This window comes from Stegostoma tigrinum, chromosome 4 (genome assembly GCF_030684315.1).
Source record: "Stegostoma tigrinum isolate sSteTig4 chromosome 4, sSteTig4.hap1, whole genome shotgun sequence".
Lineage (NCBI taxonomy): Eukaryota > Metazoa > Chordata > Chondrichthyes > Orectolobiformes > Stegostomatidae > Stegostoma > Stegostoma tigrinum.
The window spans coordinates 9,933,889-9,941,160 of NC_081357.1; the positions used below are offsets into that span (position 1 = coordinate 9,933,889).

Sequence of the window (7,272 nt, forward strand, 5' to 3'; positions counted from 1 at the left end):
TGACACATGTTTTGGCTCTAGTTGCAACACGATTGACCAGTACTGCAAGCTGTTATCGACACAATGCCTTCAATCTAATACACAATATATTGCAATATTTGGTGGGGGGGGGGGGGTGCGAGAGAGACAGAGAAAGAGAGAGATTATCTTACAATAGAAAGCTTAGATAGACTAAGTTTGTATCTGCTGGAAGAGTAAGATGTGACTGGTTGAAAGATCTTAGAAGGTTCTTAAAAATCTGGGGTTGCCTGTTTAAACTGAGATGAAGCAAATTTTTCTCAAAAGAGAATCGTGAATCTTTGGAATTCTCTTTCTGTAAAGGTAGGGGATGCACAGCGTTTCACCATTTTTTAGGGTAGATAGGGATAGAGTCTTTTAGGCGAGGGGGTGAGAGGTTATCTCTATAAATGGAAATATGGACTTCAGTTACAATCACATCAGCCATGACTATACAGAGTACCACAGCTGAACTGCCATTTACTGCTCTTTGCATACCTAATTACCTTGAGGAATTATTGTGTTTTAAAGGAAAGACCTGACATCAATCCACATAAGGCAATATTAAGACAAGTGGCCAAAATTTTGTCATGAAGGTGAGTGTTTTAAACAAGGAAATCAAACTAGAAAGAGACAGACAGAAAGAGGCATGAAGAAATACAGGAAGGGCATTCCAGACGTTAGGCTTAAGACAACTGAAGACATTGCTACCAATGGCAAACCAATTAAAACTGGGGCAGTAAAGGAGCCAGGATTGGATATATGCAGTACAGGATAGTAGATGGAGATTACAGAGATATGGAGGGATTCAAAAACACGGCAAGAAATTTTAACACCGAAGTGCTGCTTAATCAGGAGACAAATTGAGTGGGTGTGATAAGAGAATTGAAATTGATTAGGAGATGCATTGCAGCATTTTGGACTGGCCACTATTCCTATTTAACGATCAAGTCCAGAGGTAAAGCAAGAATGAAGGTGAGTTCCAGCAGCAGGTCTGCTGAGGCAGGACACAACAGGCCAAGACAAGTTCATTTTGCTACCGAAAGCATGAGAATGGGTGATGTGTTAGATGCTGCTCAGAAAGTGTCACAACAGAGCAAACTTACTATGCCCTACCTGCGGTCACTTTAAGATCCAACACCAACACTCCAGCAACCCCACCAGCTTTTTTACTGATTTGCATAGATAGCAATGTCCCAAAGCCTTTGGCCCTCAAGCAACATCACAAAAACAGAAATTATGCAATTTGCCTGCTGCATTACAACACTGATAACTCTTCAAAAGCATCTTGTTCTCTGCGAAGTGCTATGGGGTGTCCCAAGGTTGCATTAGGCTCTATTTAAATGCATACTGATGAAGGTGCAAGAGGCCCAAAAACAAAATCATGAACTGAGGAGCAAATGGCAGTCTTACATTTCCAGAAAAAAGAATGATACAGCAATCATCAAAAATTTCTTACTTATTTCAAAGGAGTTGTTTGCGTTGAGTAGCATGGCTAGAGTAAACTCACAGCTGTTATAACCAGTGTCACAATACCTAACTTCTTAAAAGGGAAATGTGACAGCACTCAAAAACACTGCTGGAACACACTAAAACCTCAGCAGGGTGTCAGTCACAGAAGGAATTAAATGAAAATATTGTCATTTATGTTTTTTCTTAAAACCAAGATCACTTTATTAACTGTCCATAACTGCCTTTAAAAAGCTGCTGTTCAGCTGCCATTTTAAGCACAATCGAGTCATTTGCTTGGCACCAGTCAGGGTTCAGGTACAGGCCAGACTGGTGAGGAGGCAGGTTTCATTCGTCAATGGACATTAGCAAAGCTGATGTTTTTTTCACAACAGGAGAGGATCAGTTTGGTGGCTTCATGACCATAATTCATGAATGTATTCGGTTAACTGAATTTAAATCCCCCGTTGCTGGGGTGAGTTTGTGTCTCCAGATCACTAATGTAAGGCTTGCTATATAATCAATAAGAGACCAACAATACATGCACTGCGCGCCCACTACCCAATGTCTTCATTAGCCAGAATATCCCAATATGCCTCAAAACCAATTAATTCCTTCTGAAATTCATTCACTGTCAGAAGGGAGAAGGAAAAAGGAAGATAAAAAAGGCAGAGCGAGGGAAAGAAGCAAGACAAAAAGGGAAGGAGAAAGAAAGCAAAAAGGAAGAGAAATAACTGTGGAAGATTAGAAAGAGAGACAGGGGATGGAACTAAACAAAAAGAGGACCATATTGGTGCAATCACAAAAGGGATGGTACCAAAGATAATGACTGTCAAAGAGATGGGTTTTAAGGACAGTTTTAGAAGGAGATGTGCTTAGTGGTTTAGAGAGAGAAACCCAGTGCTTAGGTCCCATTCACTCAAGATATAGACATGAATAACAGGGCAAACAGCTGGTTCTAAGAACCCGGTCAGAACCAGGAAGACAATGACAATATGACTGTACATGAGTGAGAATTTTACATTGCAAACATTGGGAACCAATTTTTGGCCAGTAACATGAGTGATGAGGAATGAGAGGCTAGACATAGCAGAAGAACAGTGCACAGAGGTTTGGATGGGAGCAGTGGGTGGGAGTGGGATGACAGCCAGGAGTGCATTGAAATAGTCTGAAGGTGACTGAGACTCACTTAGGGTTTCAACAGCAGATGAGCTGAGGCAGAGTCAGAGACAAGTGATATTATAGAGCTCAAAGTCAGCAGTCTATGAAGGCTAGAATGTGAAGTTAGGAGTTCAAGCAGACATTACGTAGGTACTGATGGCCAAGAGACAGAAATTTAACCTAAATAACAAGATTAGTCGGTACCACACTCCACGCCAAACCCATTCCCGAGTCTCCATCCACCATATTCTACACCAAATCCATTCCTGAGACTCTATCCACCAGCCTCCACTCTATTCCCAATCCCTATTCAATGGGGCACTCTCCAAATCCATTCCCAAGTCTCTACCCACCACCCTTCACTCAAAAACTATTCTCAGCGACCATTCCCGTGGATAGAGGAGAAGATAGGTGGAGATCTATCCATCTTCGATCCGCCTCCCCCTCGCTCCCTATTTATTTCAGAACCCTCTTCCCCTCCCCCATTTCTGATGAAGGGTCTAGGCCCGAAACGTCAGCTTTCCTGCTTGGCCTGCTGTGTTCATCCAGCTCTACACCTTGTTATCTCTTATTTCCAACTGCTAGTTTCCTTCCAAGTCACACACCATCCTGACACGGAAATATACTGCCATGAGAACCTCTGGATCTAATTCCTGGAGCTTCCTTCCTAGAAGCACCCCGGGGACTGCAGCGGTTCTTGAAGTTTATTAGCGATGACAATTCTTTCACGGCAAGTAGGCACAATTGAAAAAATATTTTCCAATTCCCCTTGAAAAATCATAGGGAATTCAGCCTAATTTGTGTATAAAACTGCTCATTTTTCTTCTTTTTCTTTAATGAAGTGTGTCATTGTTAGTAACTACAATCACGCATCGCCCTTGACCGACCAGCTCTCCAGGCCATTTCAATGAGCAGTTCAATTCTGATGCCGTGTAGATTAAGTTAGCTGCTAATTCCAGATTTTTTTAAAATTGAATTCCTACAGTGGTGGAATTCAAACCTACATCCCTAAACCATTAGTTTGTGTCTCTACATCACTGATCCAGTCAATTACCAATGTACCATTGGCCAACTCTAGCATCACGACACCCACTGTTCCAAAAAAGAGCCGACATTCTTTCAGCCACCAAGGTGCAGTGTCCCAGGACTTCTTTTCCCAAACCTCTCCTCATTGCCAGACTCTGCTAAAACCCTTCCCACAGACCCTAAGATCAGGGACACCTCTTTCTTTGGCTCATTTGCCAGTTCTCAATCATGTTTCTGTGAATCAACCTGGAACAGGTTTCCACATTAAACTACACAAGAACAATACAAGTCTCTGTGTAGTCAGTACTCTCAGCTTTACACTCAAAGGGCAAGACACCAAAACACAGTTACACTCCAATAAGCAGTTAAGTTTTAATTTTGCTTTGCTACTGGTATCTCAAAACTTTGCATTTCTGTTCAGGATTGCCAGTCCTGCTGGGTGAGCAGTGGGAAGGGGGTGGGGACAAGGGTATTGTTGCAAAGTTTGTTATCTACAAAGCAAACAGGGTTCCATCAATCACTTTGCTCAAAATAAAGGATGGGCTGGGTCAATGCTCAAAGTGCAAGGTTGAAAAGAGTAAGAGAGGGAGAAAATAACCAGACTAGATCTTAATGGTCCATCAAGAAAGACTGAAGGGCCTGGGTGCTTTTCTCTGGAAAAAAAAGAACTCAGAGGGGTGAACCACACAAAGTCTTTCGTATTATGAGAGATTCAATAGGGTAAATAGTTACTGATGGAAGAATCCAGGATCACCGTTTTAAGTAAAAGATGGGAATTTAAAAATTTAAAAGAAAAGAACTTTAGGAGAAACTTCTTTATATGGACAGGGATCAGAATGAGGAACTGACTAACACAAAAAGCAGCCATAAAAGGGAAGCTGGATAAACATGTGGCAGAAAGGAATAGAAGGACTTGTTGTTTGGGTTCAAATTAAAATGATGTCCATTTATATAGCACCTTTATTAGGAAAGTTCCAATCCTTCACAAAAACATTAATGTTTCATACCAAGCTACGAGTTATTACAGCAAATGACTAAAAACATGTATGAGCAGTGGGTTTTAATGAGAGCTTCACTGAAACAGTCGGAGAATTTCAAAGCTTAGGGGCCTGGTAACAGAAGACACAGACATTAACAGTGGGCGGATTAAAATCAGCTCGCCAAAGGAGACACATGAGGAGGCCCAACACCAGCACAGGCCAGGTGGGCCAAATGGCCTGTTTCTATTCTGTATATTCTGAAAGATCCAAGCAGCAGGATTTAAAATAACACCACGCATTGGTTCTGGATGTCTCTCAATCATATGGAAGGGAGGGTTGAAGAAAAATACAACAGCTTACTAGACTCTGGATCAATTCTACATTAATGGGAAATCTTATAACCCAGTGTACGAGATACTGATTCAAATGTTTTCACCCCTCCCTGACTACTACCTAAAGTACACGGCAATCTCAGTAGAAAAAAGTGACCTTGAAAGAAAGAGGACACCCTCTACTCGAAATTTTACAGTCAAGAAAATTCTGGCAAATGCTGCATGGATTCTGCAGGAGCTCCACCCCCTTAAGAAGTTTACATCAGTGAGCAGATTAATGGCCAACTTTTGTGTTTGTTTTTAAACTACACAACACTGCCTGTCAGAGTGGAATCACTAGCCCTGTGAACAATCTCAAACATGTCCATAGATCAGGGAGATGGACTCTCACAGATGGGAACTTAAGATTGCAGATCTGGGGTCCTAGCATTCATGCTCTTGCTGTTCATAATGCTGACTGTCTGTACTAGCCTTCAGAAAATCTGTTTGCCTGTCAGTCAGCCATCCATACATTCAGCGTGTTACACTAAGCAGAGTATGGCAATACCATCCACCTCATTCCCTACCCACAAATTCAGCACAACGCCACCCACAATATATTTTGGTAACAGTTACAATAACCCAACCTCTTCATACACCACAAACCCAAGAAACACATGCCCACCAGAAACCCCTGTAACCCATAACATACGCCCCCCCAACGACAACACACATCTACAACAAACAAACCCCCACCCACAGCAACAATACAATCAATCAATAAGAACTTTTTCCACCCCCAGCAACCCCCTCCTCATCCACAGATCCTCCTCCCCTCCAGACCCCCTCCTCCTCCACAGATCCTCTTCCCCCCCAGCACCCTTCCTCCTCCACAGATCCTCTCCTCCACCCCAGAGATTCCCCTTCTCCCTGAGATCCTCTCCTCCCCGCAAGAGATCCCCTTCTCCGAGATCCCCTCCTCGCCCCTCAAGAGATTCCCTCCTCCCCTCTCAAAAGAGATCCCCTTCTCCCAGAGATCCTCTCCTCCCCTCCTCAAAAGAGATCCCCTTCTCCCCGCTCAAAAGAGATCCCCTTCTCCCAGAGATCCTCTCCTCCCCTCCTCAAAAGAGATCCCCTTCTCCCCGCTCAAAAGAGATCCCCTTCTCTCAGAGATCCTTTCCTCCCCCCTCAAAAGAGATCCCCTTCTCCCAGAGATCCTGTCCTTGCCCCTACAAAAGAGATCCCCCTCCCCACCAGATCCTCTCCTCCCGGCCACAAAACAGATCCCCTTCTCCCGGAGATCCTCTCCTCCCCCCCCCCCCAAAACAGATCCCCCTCCCCCAGTCCTGTTGTGTTGTACAGACACTGGGAGGATTACCCTGTGGGGCATGTCCAGGCTCCCTCCCCCATGGAGGAAGGTGTCGAGCTCAGCCAGCCCCGAGTGCTGTGTGAAAGCCTGAGCAAGCTGCCCCCGGCGGACACAAACTGACAGGAGGGCGATGACCGCCATTGCCCCCCAGCCCCGTCCTCCACCCAGGGCTCAGTGTCTGCCGTCTGCGGTCCGCCGTGTGAGTGACCCCCGCCCGCCGACAGACAAACCTGCACCGGGAGACAATCCGTGCGATGCCGCTGTGATAGCGGATACCAGTCGAACCGAGCTGCCCTGTGCCGTCCGGCAAAATCACCACAACCGACTCCACAACAACAACATCCCCCTCCTCTCCTCCACAATCCCGCCCCGCCCTGCGTCACCACCCCCTCCACCCGATTAGTCAGCCCAACCGTCAATCATCAACTCTCCACCTCGATTGGTCGGTCTGGTAGCCGTTACAGCTTCTTTCACTTCAATTGGTCAGTGCTGTCGTCTATCACTAAGCCTTTCAGTACCATTGGCCCCTCTGCCCGCCCATTACCAAAGTACATTATCCGATTGGTTAGTTCGTCCGCCCTCCCGTCACCGCCCCCTCACTGGTCGCTTGGAGACACATGGTCCCGCCATGTGGAAGGGCGGAACATCCGCCGCTTTCGATGTCGATTGGCTGCACCGCCGCCTGTCTGTCACCGGGGTTCCTGCCTTTCGATCTGTTTGCCGTGGCGGGGGACGGGATGATAACCCGCCGCTGATTGGTCCAATATCTCCCCTGGCGCTGGTTGGCTGTCGCCCGGCGACGAGTTGGGCGTGCTGCACGCGTGTACTCGTGACGACTACCAATGAGGGAGCTAGGCGGGATTGGCGTCTCCAAGGCTCTGATTGGATGGAGGCCCATGTTTGTGAGATTTGTACCCCAATCACGACGGTGTATCCACTCATATCTGCAGCTGTATCCACACCCCTATCACCCTGATAG

At 45.7% G+C, this 7,272-nt stretch overlaps 1 protein-coding gene across 3 annotated transcripts in view; it reads right to left on the reverse strand.

Moving 5' to 3' along the window:
• The window catches only part of coq8aa (coenzyme Q8A, genome duplicate a), a 60,694-nt gene extending 54,043 nt beyond the window's left edge, over nucleotides 1-6,651 (reverse strand). For all 3 annotated transcript variants that reach the window (XM_048531491.1, XM_048531492.1, XM_048531490.1), the window contains exon 1: nucleotides 6,524-6,651. The gene's annotated coding sequence lies outside the window, so the exon portion shown is untranslated. The remainder of the gene's footprint in view (nucleotides 1-6,523) is intronic.
• Nucleotides 6,652-7,272: the final 621 nt, after the last annotated feature.